Source organism: Bactrocera neohumeralis, chromosome 6, assembly GCF_024586455.1.
Source record: "Bactrocera neohumeralis isolate Rockhampton chromosome 6, APGP_CSIRO_Bneo_wtdbg2-racon-allhic-juicebox.fasta_v2, whole genome shotgun sequence".
Taxonomy (NCBI): Eukaryota; Metazoa; Arthropoda; class Insecta; order Diptera; family Tephritidae; genus Bactrocera; species Bactrocera neohumeralis.
Window position 1 is genome coordinate 20,736,022 of NC_065923.1, and position 19,341 is coordinate 20,755,362.

The window sequence follows — 19,341 nt, forward strand, 5'->3', positions numbered from 1 at the left end:
TGTAATTTTTTATATATTTAATTGTTTATTGCTATTCTTGTGGAAGCCCGCGTATAAGCTTATGACAAACTATGATCATATAAAGTCAAATAGAATTTTCATAAACGATTAAAAAAAAATAAAAGCTGTAAACGATTTATTGAAGGCCAAATAGTCTGCACATTAAAATACTAAGCGCCTTGTCAATAAGGTTTGAATTGGCTTGCACCATCCGTAAGTAAAAATATAGATGTACCATACACGTCGGGCTTCAAACATAACTGATCTTTTTGGCTACAGAAAACTCATTCTTCTTCTTCTTTATTGGCGTAGACGCGGTTATAGTCGAGTTTAGTTCGATCGTTCTTCCTTTTCGTTGTTTAGCGCCAATTGGCGATTCCAAGTGTAACCAAGTCCTTCTCCAACTGGTCTTTCCAACGGAGTGGCGGTCGTCCTCTTCCTCTGCTTGCCCCGGAGGGTACTGCGTCGAATAATCTCAGAACTGAAGTATTTTTATACATTCGAACAACCTAGTCAGCGTAGCCGTTGTCTCTTAAATCGCTGAACTATGTAAATGTCGTCGTATATCTCGTATATCTCGTAAAGCTCATCGCTTCATCGACTGCGGTATTCGTTATTGCGCAAATGAACTTTAATCATCCGCAAAATCTTTCTCTCGAAAACTCGTAACGCTGTTTCATCAGTTGTAGTCATCGTCCATGCCTCTGCGCCATAGAGCAGGACTGTAATGATGAGTAACTTGCAGAGTTTGATTTTTGTTCGTTGAGAGAGGACTTTACTTCTAATTGCCTACTCAGTCCGAAGCAGCACCTGTTGGATTTTGAGGCTGACGTTGTTGTTGGTGTTAATGCCGATCCCAAGATAGACGAAATTATCGACGACTTTGAAGTTATGACTGTCAACATTTACGACTTTTTTGTTTTGATGATAGGAGATATTTCGTCTTGTCCTCGTTCACAACCAGACCCGTAGGCTTCACTTCCTTATCCAGTGCGCAGATAGCAGATCTAATAATATCAGCTAATAGCTAATAATATCAATATCAACTACGTACGACAGCAGCTGCAAGCTCTAGTAGAAGATTACAACTTCTCTATTCAGCTCTTCAGCTCGTTTGGAACCTCGAATAGAAAGAAGGTATCGAACGGCTCGGAGAGGTCCTTCCCGATCCAACTTACACAGTCGTATTAGTTTTCCGTCGATACCAAATTCAGAAATAGCGGCATAAAGGCAGCTCCTTCTCGCGCTGTCAAAAGCAGCTTTGAAATCGATGAAGAGGTGGTGTGTGTCGATACTCTTTTCACGGGTTTTTTGAATGAATATCTGGTCAGTTGTTAATTTTCCAGGCCTAAAGCCACAGCGATAAGGTCCAATCAGTTTGTTGACGGTGCGCTTTAATCTTTCTCACAATACGCTCGATAGAACCTTATATGCGCTGTTAAGGAGGCTCATCCCATGGCGGAGATTGGAACGTCCGCTCCATCGTCATCGATTGGAGAATCGGGTTCACCATCTCCCGGTGTTATGCTTTCACTGCCATTCAGCAGGCTGGAGAAGTGTTCGCTCCATAATTTTAGTATGCTCTGGGCATCAGTCACCAGATCATCTCTGGGGGTTCTACAAGAGTATGCTCCGGTCTTGAAACCTTCTGTTAGTCGCCGCATCTTTTCGTAGAATTTTCGAGGATTACCCCTGTCAGCCAGCTTGTCAAGCTCTTCATATTCACGGATTTCGGCCTGCTTTTTTTTTTGTCTGCAAATGCGTCTCGCTTCCCTTTTCTAATTCAGCACAGATCATAGCTCCAAGCTACAATATCCGAACAAATTATTCAGATCAGACCACTATAGCATATAGCCACCATACAAATTAACTGATCAAAACCAAATTATACCTACATATACTTATGTACTCCTTACGTTGCGCATGCGAAGTCAAATTTTCATAATAACCTTCATTTGCGGACGGCAGATCCAAAAATCATACCTCTCTGCATATATAGTTTATAAATACATACATACACATATACGAAATATTTTTATTGCGAAAATAATTCTTCAAATTACCCATCAGTGGTAACATCACACGCTGCTGCGCCGCTCACCGCAAACGATTATGACAAACCATATTATTTACAACAAAAAGAAATATGTATAAATGTGTCCGTGCATACATGTAAACATGTCTCGAGAATTGCCATGATGCCACACTACACTTTGGCAGAGTAAAGGAAAGTAATCAACACACCATTCTAGCCAATCTAGAATTCCGTGGAAGAACTCGTAAATTGGCTTAGTAATACCATTATTACAGGTTTTACCAAGAATTATTCTAGAAATTTCCCATTGCCGGGGCAATAAAAGGTGAAAGAATAAAAATCGTGCAGCAAGCATATAAACTTGAATAGATAGAATCACAGGGGCGATAGAAAGTGAATGTTGCATGCACCTTGAAAGCGGTTGGTGGTGCCGTCGTCATCACCGTCAACGCTGCTGTTGCTGATCTTGGTTGGTGATGCTTGTTGATGGTGTTGTTGTTGTTGATATTTCTGTTGGTAGTGTTGTTGTTGTCATGTTTTTTTTTGTTGTCATTTCTGTTGATGCTGTTGTTCGCAATAGTGGCAACAAGATGCGGCTAAATGCAGCTGCAACAGCCAATACTTGCATGCCAAGCCTCACTATGCCACACCATGCCACGCCATGCCGCCTGCACGCTCAACTCAACGCCATGCAAAGCTCATGTAACACAAGCTGGAATGTGTTGAGCAGGCACTGACTTGCTGTATGCTTGTACAACACTAACAACAACAATAGCAAATAAAGTAATAGCAACAAACAATTGATGCTGACTGTGCAACACGATGCGATGTGCTGTGCGGCAGCGCACAGTCATTTCAACTTGAACTTGAAAGGCAAAATTTATGTCTCTAGAAAATTGCCCATTGCTCCATTGCGAAAGGAGAGTCAGGCAGCTCGGCACGCAGAGCACAACAGCATCATTATTACTATCATCATCATCAGCCAGATACAATTGCCGCACAGTTGTTGCAGTCTTGCGTTTTTCTACACTTATTGTTGTTGCTGTTGTTCTTTCTTTTTTTTTGTAGTTTTACTTTTTATTTAATGGATGCTGTAAGAAGAATGCAAAGCATTCACAAACTGGATAAACCAGTTTGCAGTGCATTGGTACCATCACAGCAACAACAACAACAACAGCAAGGAATCTGTGGTGTGCGCATGTATTTTCACCTACAACCTCATAAACACATATGGCATATACATACATACATGTGTGTGTGTGTGTGTGTGTGTAATGCGCTAAAGCAAACATGTTTGGCGTTTTGCAACGCGTTGGTGCAAGCCGCGAGCCGTTGCCGTTGCAAATGCTGCACAGAATAGCTAGCCTACGCGTTGTTGTAAGCTGGCGCATCGCTAAGCGACGCAAAGTGCCTATTTGCCAAGCGCGTAAGAGTGCATTCACTAATGAAATAATACTTGCAATGCGCACAGCACACACGCTGTCAGCAACTTTTTGGCGCGCAACAACATGCTAATACATATATATGTATGTACGTGCATGTGTATGTTTGTATGTATATAATATATACGTATGTGTGGTTGTGCCTCTGCAAAGCGCTAGTCCGATTTTCACAATATATTGGGTAGTCGAAAAACTATTTTCGTATTTTGGCAATAGATGTCGCCAGTGTAAAAAGGGAAAGAATGCCACGCAAGCCACCAATGAAATTTGTGAAGTTTACGGAGACGATGCTGTATCAGTTCGTGTAGCACAACAATGGTTCGCTCGCTTCCGTTCTGGAAATTTCGAAATTTCGATTTACACTGATGAAAATTTTACACTGATGGAATAATGTCTCTAGCGGAAAAATGGCAAAAAGTGGTCGACCAAAATGGTACATATTTGTTTATTTATGTATATATTATATTAGTATAAATATAAAAAAATAAGTCGAAGTTTGGTTTGAAATACGAAAAGACTTTTTCGACTACCCAATATTCAGAGATTATAGCATTGTCTTGGACAATAAGGCTTGCCAAATTCCGGGAAGATAACTTGGCAAATGAAAGTTGTTTCCATAAAAGGTTAAGTTAGGTTAATCTGGTAGGTCCCGGCTAGTTTTTATCCTTTGTAATACCTCATGGAGTTCAGTTGCGAGGTCCATGAGGAGTAGTCACCCTTTAAGATGCCTGCGCTTGACGGTAATTTTAATAGACTCTGCGACCTCACTATCGATACCTCTTCCATACCGTGGGAGCTCCAGATGCTTACCATTGTTTCACTGGTGCCTTGCTTTAGGCATTTACTGCAGTCTTCTCGATCTATCAGCCTTCAGGGCGTGTATCGCTACCAGACATTAACCAGTTAGAATTCCGTTCATGTCCCTACAGTCTCTTCTATCGACTGCCAATAGGAATTTTGTGTACTTCCGATCAAACGTTTTGCACATGACTTTTGCAGTTTTGCACCCAGGTAGCTCGTTCCATCGGGTTTTGATTTTCTTTATTATGCTTCCATGTCCAGATCGTCGTATAGACAATGCATGGGTTTCTCAATGTAGATCACGTTTTCGCGTGCCAGCCGTAAACCATTCTTGGCCTCGATGCCTTTGTGGCCTGGCACCCAGTAAAAGTAAAGTTTCTTGCTTCTTCAATTCTACTGCTGCCCTGCTTCCCAAGACACTTCTGGCCGATATGCAATACGACGTTACTGCCTAGATTGCTGATTAGCTGTCAACGTAGATGTTGACTCTGGAATTGCCTGCAGGTGCATTAGAGGCCAGCTCCGCGGCTTTCGAAATAGTAAAGATCGTAGCTTGAAATATACTGCAGTGGTCCGGCAACTTAAAGGGCTGCCTTATGCCTAACTCTGGGCAGTATATTCCCACATCAACTCCATGGTTCATTTTCGAGCCTTCCGTATAAATGTTTAAAGTGTTGCGCGTAACTAACATACCTTTACGCCAGCCATCATGTTTACTCTGAACCTTCTTTCCCAGTTAAAAGTTGGGTCATGTAATCGGTGTTTGCCCAACCGCCATTACCCAAAGAGCTATGCCCGAAGATTCTATGTGTAAATTTTCCTGCAGCCAGAAGTCGTCCCGTCGATTTTGCTGCACAGTTTTCAGCGAAAAAGTCTATAGGAACCAGGTTTAATACCAGTTCAAGAGCCGCCATTGGAGTTGCTCTTAAAGCTTCCTTTCTCTTGGCTTCCGGTAGTTGGATTTCCGTACGCCTGTCCACCATACTACTGCACCGTAGAGTAGAATTGGTCTTACATTAGCTGTGTAGCACCAGTGCATGAGAGAGGGAAAGTGCCCCCGGTTGTGCCGAGCATCTGTCTACACGCATATAAAGCATTGCTCACTTTTCTCACTCTTTCCTCCACGTTGTGCTTCCACAGCAGTTTGCTGCCCAAAACTATCCCAAGGTACTTAGTGCGGTCCTTGAGAGAGAGTTGTGTCCCATTTATCGAAGGGAGCCTCGTTAGAGTTTATGCTTTCTTGTGAACCCAAACAGATCCATTTTTTCCGGCTTCAACCCCGATTCCGCTATTGATGCCCAATTCTGGACTGTATTGAGAGTGGTGGTCATAATTCTGCTTCTGTGTGTTACAAATTTCGTGTCAAAACTAATATACCCGGTTCAGGGTATAAAAACAGCGTGTATGTACATACATACATGTATTCAAATAAAAGCAAATGTATATGTGCATATGTTTGTATGTGTGCCTCAAAAAATTTTTACAATTTGTGAATGCAACTGCAGTGTTACTCAAAAATTTATCAACATTCACTATGATTCAATACAATAATGAAATTAACAACAGTAATAATAACAACAACAAGAAACAATAGCGTCGCATTAAATGCATTTTAGCGTTTGTTTTGATTTTTTAGCATGCTTCGCTGAGTTTGAAAGTGAATGTTCGTTGTGCATGAAGTCACAAACTGCAGTCTGTGGTGTGGTGTATATATCACAAAATATTTATAGACATCCGATGCGCCGTAAAATGTTTTGGTCCAAGGTTTAGCTACGAGTGGTGATTGTAATAATAACGAACTCCGTGCCATAAACAATTTCTTGCATGAATTTTTATTTGGACTAAGCAACATGCTTACATTTAATTGCGTCTAAATTCTCGAATAACATAAAATTTGGTACTAGATCAAATTATTAAATGTCTATTGAAGAGCTAATTCTAAACTACATACATACATACATATGTGCGAGTACTGTTCGAAAGATAAGGCGTTAATATATGTATATGTATATTTTCAAAAATTTGCTCATATTAATTTTTTTGATAATTGATAACCGTTTTCCAAAATTTTTCTAAATTAAGTACTGCCTCTTGGCTTTTTATTTAGCCTATATTGTAAACAGATTTTGAAATATATTAAGTTTAATGTTTTTTATTAGCTGTCAACTCTATTTACCTTATTTATGAGCAAAAAATAGTAAGACTTTGTTCATAGTTTTAGAATTCTTAATTTATTCTTCAAAATCCATGTCGTCCCCCTCAAAGTACATCCCCGTAATGGCCCCATTGCAATTGTGAAATTGTTTTTTCCTCGAAAAAGTTGTTAAAGTCAGTTTTCGGAATAGTCTTCAATGTAATTGACTAAAAATAGTTTCCCCGTAGCGTTCGCTGGTTGCGGCACGATATTGGTTAAAAATTTGGCGGAAAACTTATGAAGAATCAATGCAGCAAGCGACCGTGCATTGTCATAGCGAAAAAACCAAGAGTTGTCGACCCATAATGACGGTCTCTTTTTACGAATAGCTTCGCGCAAACGACGTCTGACACTCCAATAGTATTCCATGTTGACAGTTTGGCCGGTCGGAAGTAATTTGGAGTGCTCCACACCTCGATATTTGAAGAAAACTGTCAACATAACCTTGATTTTTGACGTGATTTTTTCGGCTTCGGCTTACCTTTGTCACGATATTCGGCAGATTGAACGTTTGTTTTCGGGTCGTAAGCATAGATCCAAGACTCATCGCCAGTAATAATATATTTCATTGATAGGTACAAATTATTCAAAGATACCCTCTTTACTTTTATATGTTCCCTTATATACATATTTTCAAATATTATTTTAGCTGTCAAATACAATATAACCAAATTCTTCATGCAACAGAAGTGTGAAAACTGCTGGGCTATAGGCTTAGGCATTCGCTAAGTAGACTTCAGTTGAAAACTATCTACAGTCTCATTACAGGAATATATTCTGTGTTTCTTACAATTATTACTTATCTGAAAGATCACCATCAAATCTACTTGCGGTGCTTCTTTGGCTTTCATTAGAGAAGCTCTGGACTTTGTGCGTTAGAGTGTTACAAATGACAACTGATAAGATTTCTAAAACATTCTTCATCGTATTCAATCAGAAATGAAAGTAGTAAGAAAATAAGGCTGTTGTTCTGCATGCTACAGAAGACAAAATTATGCAACCAATGTAATAATTTTCAGCTCTCTTTTTCAAATAAGTAGCAAAATATAAATGGTAAAAAATCGTATACATTCTTTTCTATCTCCAAAAATACTAAAAATATAACAATTCTATCGGATATATTGGTGGAATGATGATAACATGACATGCAAGTTATTTCTGCTGCTAAATTTTAGACTGAATTCAGGCAAAGTACTACAATTGCACGTACGGCATATAGTGGGCCTGGCAAATTTTCTTCTTTATGATCGAGAGAATTTTTTTTTTATTTCTTTTGTAATTTTGACTTCTATATATTATATCTATATCTATATATTATTATAGCTTATTTAAACAAAAACTGATTAAGCTTATTCCAAATTTAATAATCTCAAGGAAGTTGAAGGTATCAATTATAGTTCTCCCTCTCTGAACGAAAGCATGTTATAATATCAAATTAAATGCAAATTCTGAAAGAAATCAAAAAGTATTGAAAAAACTACACTTTCACGTATTTTAATACGAATCTTCATTACCGTGAAGTAGGGCCTTAGGCCAATACAGGCATACCAACCTTTAAACCATTTTTCCATACTCTTGTTACAAGCCTCGGCTGGGATTTTGGGCCTTTAGCGCATTTAGATTTTTTTGGTTTCGAATCATTTTTGAAACACCATTCGGTGCATTGTTGCGGTGTTTCGACGTCATATTCATAAATTCACTCCTCGTTACCAATAGTAATGTTTTTGATGTATGTAGGGTGCTCATCTACGTTTACAGTCTTCTCTTTTGCAACCGCTTCTCGTTGTCGTTTTCAGGATTTTATACCCTGAACAGGGTATATTAAGTTTGCCACGAAGTTTGTAACAACCAAAAGGAAGCGTCGGAGACCTTATAAAGTGTATATATAAATGATCAGTATGTTGAGTTGAGTCGATTTAGCCATGTCCGTCTGTCTGTCTGTCCGTCTTTATATAAACGAACTAGTCCCTCAGTTTTTAAGATATCGTTTTGAAATTTGGCAAACGTTATTTTCTCTTCAAGAAGCTGCTCATTTGTCGAAACTGCCGATATCGGATTACTATAACATATAGCTGTATTCATTTAAAAACTCGGAACGATCGGAATCAAGACGTTTTTCTTGTATGGAAAACTTTTGCATTTGACTTATCGCAAAAAAAATATATAACCGAACGTCAAAAAATTTGATATAGTATTATTTTCTGACATTTTTTTTATTTTTCCGATTGAAATTGTTCAAATGCTTAACTATACATATAGCTGCCATATAAACCGAACGATCGGAATCAAGGGCTTGTATGGAAAACTCTTTGCATTTGACGTGGTATCTTCACGAAATTTGACATGGATTACTGCTTAAGATAATAATATAATCTCCGAAAAAATTGTTCAGATCGGATTACTATAGCATATAGCTTCCATACAAACTGAACACATAATTACTAAAAGAAATGCACCTGTGAAGGGTATATTAGCTTCGGCGCAGACGAAGTTAACGTTTCTTCTTGTTTGGAACAAGCGTTGACATCCTTTGTACCCAAAACATTAACCAAAATGTGTTGAGGCGATCCGTATTTGGATCCTCTACTATCTCTCTGACGCCACACGATGATTTTCAAACACAATTTCTTTAACTTTTTCGATGTTATAGTCATTAACAGCCGTTTTCGAAAACTTCAAATAGTTTTGTTCTTTATAAAGTAGACTCCCCAAAACACTTCTGTAAAATTATCAACGATACCGAAATTGTGTCTTCATTTGAAAACAAAATTACAAGAAAATTTGTAGTTTTTCCATAGTAAAATATATCAGGGAAACTTATTTGACGTAAAAAATACATATGTAGGTTCTAAACACACTAATTGACAAACGAAGAAATAATGTAGGAAAAAATTAGTCCAGTCCGCTTTAAATCTGATCGGATGATATCTTCGAAATATAATTTGTTTTTATGCCTATTGTGACCTGAAATCCAACAACTTCATATCAAAACTAATATTTCTTAGTTTCAGCATAATTAGTTGTTCCTGTGTTGGTGCTATAGTCTTAACATTACGTCCACAAAATATTATCGGATATATTTTGCAATGCAAAAGTAGTAATTTTTAAATGTCTTTCCCTTTGATAATCGCTTTCAATAATTTATAGAGGAATTATATCGTATTAATGGCAGTGTTAAAGCCGCAAACATACATACATATATGTATATTTGAACATAAGCACTTCCATACAAACTTCAAAATACTCACGATTGTGTTGTACAGCCTTTAATGCTTTTAATTACCACACTCAGCGCTATCATTGTTATTGTGCTTGTATTTCTTTCATTTACAGATGTTCACGACCTCCCACATTGTTGGAGGTCACATGGAAAACTCGTAACTTAAATAGTAAAAGCAAAAGTCAAGCATTCACAAAAATGCATTGCATGTTGCTACATTTTGCTGCATGACACCTACACACACTCATTTTCATACATATATACATGCATACAAGTACTAGAGATGCAAACGAAAACTGCAACAACGCTGCAGCCACGATTGATGTTATTGTTGCTGATGTATTGTTGCACATACCCACCGTAACTGGGGTGCATTGCAGCAATTGTTGCCGCCAATGCCGCCGCCATCGCCGCCGTCGCTTGTTTTGCTATAAAATAGAAAGTGAAGCGTGCCGCCAAGGGGCGGCTGACTGACAGGGGGTAGGAAGCGAAAGAAGTTTAGTCGAATAAAAGGCAATAAATTTGTCGGCAAAACGCTGCGGCTGTCAATGGATAGCCGCGTACAAGCGTTTTTTCGCAAAATAAAAAACGAAAAGCAAAAACAAAAACAATAAACAAATAGGAGCGTACAATCGCGAAATCAATAGTAAAACAACCATCCATTCATTCATTCATTCCCTGTCTATTATGTGCAACAGCAACAATGACACAGCAGAAAAAACTCTATGTATGTATGTATGTATATTAACCGTTGCCGGTGATTGGTACGCGCCTTGCTTTGTTGTGGGTGAAACTCTTGTCTGCCATTACATTGCAGCAAAGAAAAAATCATATTAAAATCCACTGCAACCGTTGCAATATTGCTCGCACAGCTAGTACATACAGGCTTACATACAAATACAGGGTTTTCCAATGAAAGTGATATGATTTCTTAAAATAATAAACACATTAATTGTCAAGGAAATTCATTTTTTGGTGGTCCAATGACTGCAATTCTTGAGTGAAAACAATTTTATACGGATGCAAGGCGAAATCATTTCTCAAAATTCGCAAGTTTGCGGTTTGAAACAGTCCCAATTCTGTAGAACGTCTTGGATTCGACAAACTGGGATCTTCAGCAACACTTAAAGCCAGTTTTCGAGTACTTTTTCCACTAAATAAAATCGTATGTCAAGAAAGCTGAAGGCTTTCAAATAATCCCACAAGCAGTAGTCTAATGATGGTAAATCACAAGTTCTTGAAGGCCATTCAATGTCACAATTTCTTGAAATAATCGAAGCTCCAAACTTATCTTCCCAATAATTCCGTTATTGCACGTGCTGTGTGGCACGTAGCCCCGTCTTGTTGGAACCAGATGTTGTCAAGATCACCTTCTGCCAATTACGGCCAGAAAAAGGTGTTTATCATCGATTTATACCGCAAACTTTAGTGTTGAGCTGCCTAACCGAAGAGACTGAAACCCATATCCCGTTCCCACGACAGTCGGGTTTACGTAATCGCTAAGGACCCGAATTTTTTATCCAGTCAAGGACTATCAACCCGGCAAAATTCTGCCATTTACAGTAACTGTATCACCAGCTTCATTTCGAAAGAAGTACAGACCGATTATTTCAGCAGATTGAAAAACACACCAAACCGCCAAATTAGGTGAATGAAATGGTTGTTCATGAATAATTTGTGGGTTTTCCTCGCACCAGAATCGACAGTTTTGCTTATTTACCGCACCACTCAGATGAAAATCGGAGAATCTCAGAAGATGATATTCTTAAAAAATCGTAATAGTTTTCAAGTTCAAGTTCAACAAGGCAAAATCAGCAAATTCAGGACGTTTGTGGTGATCCAATAGTTTCAGTTCTTGAGTGAGAACCATTTTTAACGGACGCAAGCCGAAATACTTTCTCAAATCTGTAAGGTTGCGGTTTGAGACAGTCCCGCTGGAAAAAATTACTGGTCATCACATATTAAAAATGGCCGAAACGACACTTAGAAATCATATCATAAGAGATCACACCATCCCTATTGGAAAACCCTATATATGCATGATAATGGTAAGCAAATGAAGCGTGACGCATTGCGCCAGCGCCGCAGTTATTGTTGCCGCTCCGATTCCGTGTAATCTTAAAAAAGTTTCCAGCGTAAAGTACATCCTCAGTCGGCTGAAATGAATGCATATTCCTTTATAACACAATCGCGATAATATCTCATTTACATAGGTATATGCAAGATTTTTACAAACATACAGTTAAATGCAAAATTTTTTAATGAATACTTCCATTCTTCGGTAACTACGTTTTGGTTCGAAAATGAACCGAAAACAAAGTAGCCGACTTTTATGATCAGAATATGAGCACGCTCTCATGATATTCGAGGCTATATAAGCGGTACGAACTTCAGCTGTTAAACCACAACAAGATCACCCAAGCTGCTATGGCATGATAGAAAGATGGGAAAGTAGAAAAGTCTTTGACATCCTTAAAGTAATATATTGTTTGTTGTGCTACTAACTTTTGGTTATCACGACAAACTTAATGGGTGATAGTCCAAAAAGGCGATTTTCGGGAAATAATTCATTTCGGTACCAGTTATTTTAACAATTTAAGGGTATTTTTCTTCTTCTTTATTGGCGTAGACACGGTTTACGCGGTTATAGCTGAGTTTATAACAGCGCACCAGTCGTTCTTCCTTCTCGCTGTTTAGAGCCAAATGCAGATTCCAAGTGTAGCCTGGTCCTTCTCCACCTCGTCTTTCCAACGGAGTGGAGATCTTCCTTTTTCTCTGCTTCCCCCTGCGGGTACTGCGTCGAATACTCGCAGAGCTGGAGTGTTTTCATCCATTCGGACGACATGACCTAGCCAGCGCAGCCCCTGTCTCTTATGTCAATGTGGTCGTATATCTCGTAGAGCTCATACTTCCATCGATTACGGTATTTGCCGTTGCCAATGCGAAAAGGACCATAAACTTTCGCAGAACCTTTCGTAACGTGGACTCATCAGATGTAGTCATCGTCCATGCCTCTGCACATTATAGCAGAACTTGGATTATTAATGACTTTAAGTGTTTGTTTTGGTTTTTGTTCGTCGAAAGAAGAGTTGACTTCTCAATTGTCAACTCAGTCCGAAGTAGCATCTGTTCGCAAGAGTTATTCTGCGTTGGATTTCCAGGCTGATGTTGTTGTTGCAGTTAATACTGGTTGCAAGATAGACGAAATCTACAACTTCGAAGTTATGACTGTTAACGTTGATGTCTTGCCCAGACCCATACGCTTCCCTTTCTCATCGAGGAGGCTTATCCCGCGGTAGTTGGCGCTGATTGTGGGTTGTCCCTCGTGATCGGTTTAGAAATCGGGTTCATCATCTCCTGGTGTTATACTTTCAAGCAAATTTGAAAAATATTCTCTTGAACAAAAAAGAATAATCCGTTGGTTCTTATTGCATGAGCGGCTCCACTTTAAAGGATTGTAAATCAAAAACCCTTTGAGATATCGATTTAAAATTTTAATCAATTATTTACAATGTTATATAAGAAAAATCTATTTTTTTTTAATTTCCAAATTATTCTATACTAAAACGGTACAAAGTATAAGAATGCTATTTTATGATGTCCTTGTGTTTCACAGCATTAAATTGTAGCGTGCCTAAATTTCACGTCCAAAATAAACTTTCACCTGCACACCTTTTAATGCATTTTCTTAATTAATTTATGTTTTTATTTTACCAAAATATTTGAATTGCCTTGTAAATGCTTTAGGCTCGTGCCAAGAGTAATTTTCTATTTTTAAAATTTGTTGACCCAGTTTTTCCCCACACTCAGACAGCTCATCTATTTTATGCTTGTCCGGTGAAGGCGTTTACATAAATATTGCAGTGTTGCAAGCAAGTGCAAGACGTTTAAAAATAAATGCTCCATATTTTTTCGTCATTTTTTGGGATAGATATACTATATATATATAGTATGTACATACATATGTATAGTATATATAATTAGATATACTTGTATTTAATTCAAGAAGTGGCTCGTGGAGTTAGCCCAGAGGATCATAAAAACTATTAACACTATAACCTTTGTTCTGATACAAAAACAAATTAACCCTTGTCTCAACTAGTTATGATAAAGAGGGATCCATTTTGAGGTTCCCTACTTTTTTTAAGAAAAAACATAGAAACTTCAAGTTGAATAGGGATTGTTTATTATCATTCGAAAGAACATTCGTTGGCATTTATTTTTTGAATATTATCTCTTCCAAATGTTGGCCACGGGTAAATCTTATATGATCCATCCATATTCAAAAAAGTACCTCTACTTGGATCACCCGTTATATTTTTTTTCTGAGATATTCTTCGAGTTTTTTGTCTTTCAAAAATGGTTTAATTTTGTAAACGGTTTATTATTATATTTTTGTTCTCTTCATCTATACCAGAATGGCATCAATATTTAGAAATTTCAAGCAAAAGCTTATCGCACATAAGTACTCAACTTCTATTATACAATATCAATTGAAACTAATCAGTGTTTTCTTTTATTATATTTCAGTTAAATTAATAACAATTGTGCCACATAACTACAACAATGATAACAATAAAAACACCAACAGTGATGAAGTGTTTTTTATGCAAATAAGGTAATTACCAACACTCGATAAACATAAGTATATAAATAGAATATGATATTATAAGCTACTAGAACTATGTAAATACGAGGACAGTTTGTTGGCCTTCGGAATATTTTGAAGAGTCCATATTTCTTAGTGGCAAAATAGTAAGACTTTGTTCATAATTTTAAAAATTCTTAATTTATTCTTCAAAATCTATGTCGGTCGTTCCCCCAAAGTAATTCCCCTCGGCTCCAATCCACTTGTGCCAACGTTTTTTCCAATCATCGAATGCGGTGTTAAAGTCAATTTCCTTCAATTGACTCAAAACGTTTTCTCGAAGTGGTCATTTGAGTTAACTGAATATCCAAAAGACACACGGAGCTAAATTAGGCGAATACGGTGGTTGTGGCACGATATTGATTGAAAGTTTTGCGAAAATCTCACAAAGAATCAATACAGTATGTGAGGTGTATTATCGTGATGCAAAACACAAGAGTTGTTGGGCCATAATTGCGGCCTCTTTTCACGAATATATAATATCTTCGCGTAAACGACGAATAACACTCAAATAGCATTCCTTGTTGACAGTTTAGCCGGCCGGAAGGAGCTTGGAGTTCACCAAACCTCGATAATCGAAAAAAATTGTAAACATTACCTTGATTTTTGACCTGCTTTGGAGTGGCTTCTTCGGCGTTTTGATCACGATATTCGGCCGTTTGATCGTCTGTTTCTGGGTCATAGGGATAGATATAAGACTCTTCGCCTGTAATAATACGTTTCATGACATTCCAGTAGTCAGAAAGCATTGCCTTACATACGTTAACGCGACGTTGTTTTTCGAAAATATTGAACGAAACAATCGTGCTTTCACTTTTCTTAGGCACAAATGATCTTTCAAAATGGTTTTCACTGATCCTTTCGATATTCCAACGATGCAGTAAGATTTTTGCCACAGTAAATGATCATGCGTGACGATCTGTGGCCTCAACTTTAAGAGCGCTACATCCAATTTATGGTCGTCATAATCGTCCTGTCAGATCAACAATTGTACGTCTAGTGGAAAAATTTGAAACCGCAGGCAGACCCAAAACAGTCTCTCCCACGTCGATCTCAAGCATTGGACATCTCTGTGACATCGTTGTGGCGAATTTTGCGAAAAGATCTTGGCTTGCATCTTTACAAGATCAAATTGGCGCAAGAGCTGAAGCCGCTTGACCACCAGAATTGTCGTATATTCGTGAATTGGGCTGAGCAAAACTTGAAAATTATTCGGATTTTCATCGAAAAATCATTCTCAGCGATGAGGTTCATTTCTGGCTGAATGGCTTCGTCTGTAAGCAAAATGGGCGTTATTGGTCAGGCAGGAATCTACACGTACTCCAGGAGTCACCATTGCATACCGAAGAAATTACGGTTTGGTACGATTAATGGGCCGGCGGTGATGATCAAAACCGGCCGGTTACTGTGAATGGAAAATTTCAACCGAATTGGATGATATGTACTTGTGGTTTCAACATGACGGCGCCACAAGCCACCAGCGAATGTCACAATCGATCTATAGAAAACTAAGTTTGGTGAACGTGTTATCTCACGAAATGATGCCGTTAGACTATTTCCTGTGGGGCTACGTCAAGTCTGTGGTCTATGCCACCAAGCCAGCGATGTTTGATAAACTTCGTACGAATATCAACCGATTATGCTTGAAAACCGTCGAAAATTGGGTTCAGCGTCTGGAAGCGTGCCCGTGGTGGCCATGCAAAAGAAATCGAGTTCCATACATAATGGCATCGAATGTCCTTTCACAGGAATAAAGAGTTTCATTGATTTCATTGGTTTGGGATAAACCGTTTTTTGTAGCTTTCTTTTTAAAAAAAACCATTAGTACTGACTTATCAGAACCTCCACATAAACATTTGTATGCCAAGATTGTTGCCTTTTTAACAAAGGCGCACATGCATCACATCAGCATGCCGCACAAGTCGCTTATTCTAGCTGTCTATCATTCATTAACTCACCTACATACATATACATACATATATGTGAGTATCTATGCATTAATTTATTATATTCCATCATTTATTCTAATTTCAATTTTCATCACTTTTCATTCTCAATTCCATTTTCAATTTCATTAGCTTTGTTTGCACACATCTGTACATGCCTATCGCACACATATACACACACATACACACAGATGTATTACACTCAATCACTCACTCACTTGCTCAATTGTCGGCTGTCATTCTCACATTCATTATAATCAATTCAGCCGTCCATCACTTGAGATGAATTGTGAGCCAGCCTGCCACGTTTCAATTTATTTATGTGCCACAGCATACAAACAACAGCAATTGACATAATACTCTACTCCTCAGCTAGACGAACTGCAGCAACACACCAACGCAAAATGTTGCAAATGTGACAAATGTTGAAAATGTTGAAAATGTTGCAAGTGCGTCACTAGTGCCACTGCCATTGGCACACACGCACACGCACCCCCACAGACACACGCTCAATCACCGCACAGTGCAACAATTGAAAGTGTAGGCAAGCTGTATGTACATGCATATATACATGTGTGTATGTAAGTGCAGTGCAATACAAATTATTCTACTAAACTAGATTTTCCGCACTGAAGCCGCATGCAATTGTCAGCAATTTGCCACCAATTGTTAACGATGTGTCAAATGAAAAATTGCCTTACACGAGTATGAATTACGCATACATACACAGGTCGCAGTTTGTGTATGTATATGTCTGTAAATTGTAGGCACTCATGTAGGAGTATCAAGTGGCATGTCTGTAGGTATGTTTGTGGCAAGTAGTAATATTTGTATTGCAACTGACACACAGATCTAGTTCCTGTCAGTTTACATATGTACATAATTGCTACTGCAATATCTAAGAGGCTTCAAGTACTTGTAAGGCAATTGTGTAATCTGCTTTGCGGTTTTAGTTAGTGGCTTAGGTAAAACAGAGTTTAGTTACTTAATGTGTTCTCTTTTGAGCCGCTGCAGTTAGTTCGCGTTATATAATATAATGTACTTTGCTTTTGTTACTTACAAAGCTCAAAGAATCATCAAATGATTCGCTACGACAAATGTTATGTCATGTGATCAAATTTGACCCGGACTGCATAATCTTCATTTTACAAATTTTGTTTTTTTTTCGGGTTTGACTCATTTTTGAAGCGCATCAGAAGTTTCGCTACGATAAATGTTATACCGCATGTGATCAAATTTGAACCGGACTGCATAAACTACATTTTACAAATTTTATTTTTTTTTCGGTTTCGACCCATTTTTGAATCGCATTAAAAGTTTCGCTGCGATAAATGTTGTACCACATGTGATCAAATTTGAACCGGACTGAATAAACTAAATTTTACAAATTTTGGTTTTTTCGGTTTCGACTCATTTCTAAAGCGCATCAGAAGTTTCGCTACGATAAATGTTATACCACATGTGATCAAATTTGATCCGGACTGCATAAACTACATCTTACAAATTTTTTTTTTCGGTTTTGACTCATTTCTGAAACGCTATTCGCTAGGTTTTTGGAACAGTTTCGACGTTATATTCATAAACCCACATCACGTCAACAGGAATGATGCGTTTGAGGAATGTAGGTTTCTCAGCTACGTTGTGAAGCACCAATTTGCAACCACTACTCGAAGTCGTTTTTGCAAAAGATGCAGATTTTTGCTACAAGCGACAACCTTCATACCCAAAACATTAACCAAAATGTGTTGAGTCGATCCGTAAAAGATGTTAAGATCCTCTGCTATCTCTCCGATGCCAACACGACAGTTTTCAAGTACTGTGTCCTTAACCTTTTCGATGTTATCGTCATTAACAGAGGATGATGTAAAACTCACATGAGGCAAGCTATCGAAGACTTCTCGATCTTCACTGAATGCTCTACGCAACTCAAACTCTTGTGTTCGTGGCTAAGGAGACGCACCAAAATACTTTTGCAACATTCTCAACAACTTTCAGTGTTGGATTCTATTGCAAGCACAAAAGTTCAAATTCTGTGTTCATTTTTTTCATGGTAAAAATTCTTGTGATACACACCAATTGACATAAGAAGATCAAACTTCACGCGAACATAAGCAATTTTATTCCAATCTATGGAAAATTGTGTCCCGATTCAGTTTCCGCGCTAACAGTACACTCAAAGCTAGTCAAGGAGTGTCTGTCCTCACAATCACATCTAGTTACTTCGTCATCAGACTAGTTTGGGTGCCGGGTCATAGCGGAATCGTCGGTAACTGCAAAGCCGATGTGCCAGCCAGAGAGGATACACTTATTCCGCTGACATCGGAAATGGAACTGGTAGAATTTCCATTGGCATCCTGCATTCTAGCACTGTACCAATGAACCTCGCGTGCGAACTTGGTCTTAGCAAAATTCATCTTTCCGCATCTTCGCAGTAAGGCTTGTGGAACGCAAGTTAGAAAAGTTTTGCAAAATGAAGGCAGTCAGACACTTTCTTTTCCATTGTTAAACTGAGGTTGAAACATCTCGGCAGTCATATCTTCGGCAAATTTAGGGACCAGTTTCGGCTATAAACTAACTTCAGCCGTTTTAACAACTGTATCAAAATGTTCAAAATGCTTTGTCGCTTTATTACTTTATGAGAGTCTTCTTCTTTTTCCTATACCTCCCCCAGCGGGTACAGCGTCGAATACTTTCAGAACTGGAGCTTTTTCATCCATTCGGACGACATGACCTAGCCAACGTAGCCTCTGTCTTTTAATTCGCTGAAGTATGTCAATGTTGTCGTATAACTCGTACTGGTCATCATTCCATCGACTGCGGTATTCGCCGTTGCCAATGTGCAAAGAACCATGAATCTTTCTCTCGAAAACTCATAACGCCAACTCATCAGCTGTTAGCATCGTCCATGCCTATGCACCATACAGCAGGACGGGGATGATAAGTGACTTGTGATTGTAACTCAGTCCGAAGTAGCACCAGTTGACAAAAGTTATTCTGCTTTGGATTCGAGTCTTACGTTGTTGTTGGTGTTAATACTGGTTCCAAGATAGACGAA

General features: G+C 38.3%; 1 protein-coding gene across 4 annotated transcripts in view; it reads left to right on the forward strand.

Annotated features, from left to right (window-relative positions):
• Positions 1–19,341, forward strand: part of LOC126763673 (solute carrier organic anion transporter family member 74D) — a 122,064-nt gene that overhangs the window by 50,152 nt on the left and 52,571 nt on the right. For all 4 annotated transcript variants that reach the window (XM_050481387.1, XM_050481385.1, XM_050481386.1 and 1 more), the window contains exon 4: positions 14,223–14,310. The gene's annotated coding sequence lies outside the window, so the exon portion shown is untranslated. The remainder of the gene's footprint in view (positions 1–14,222; positions 14,311–19,341) is intronic.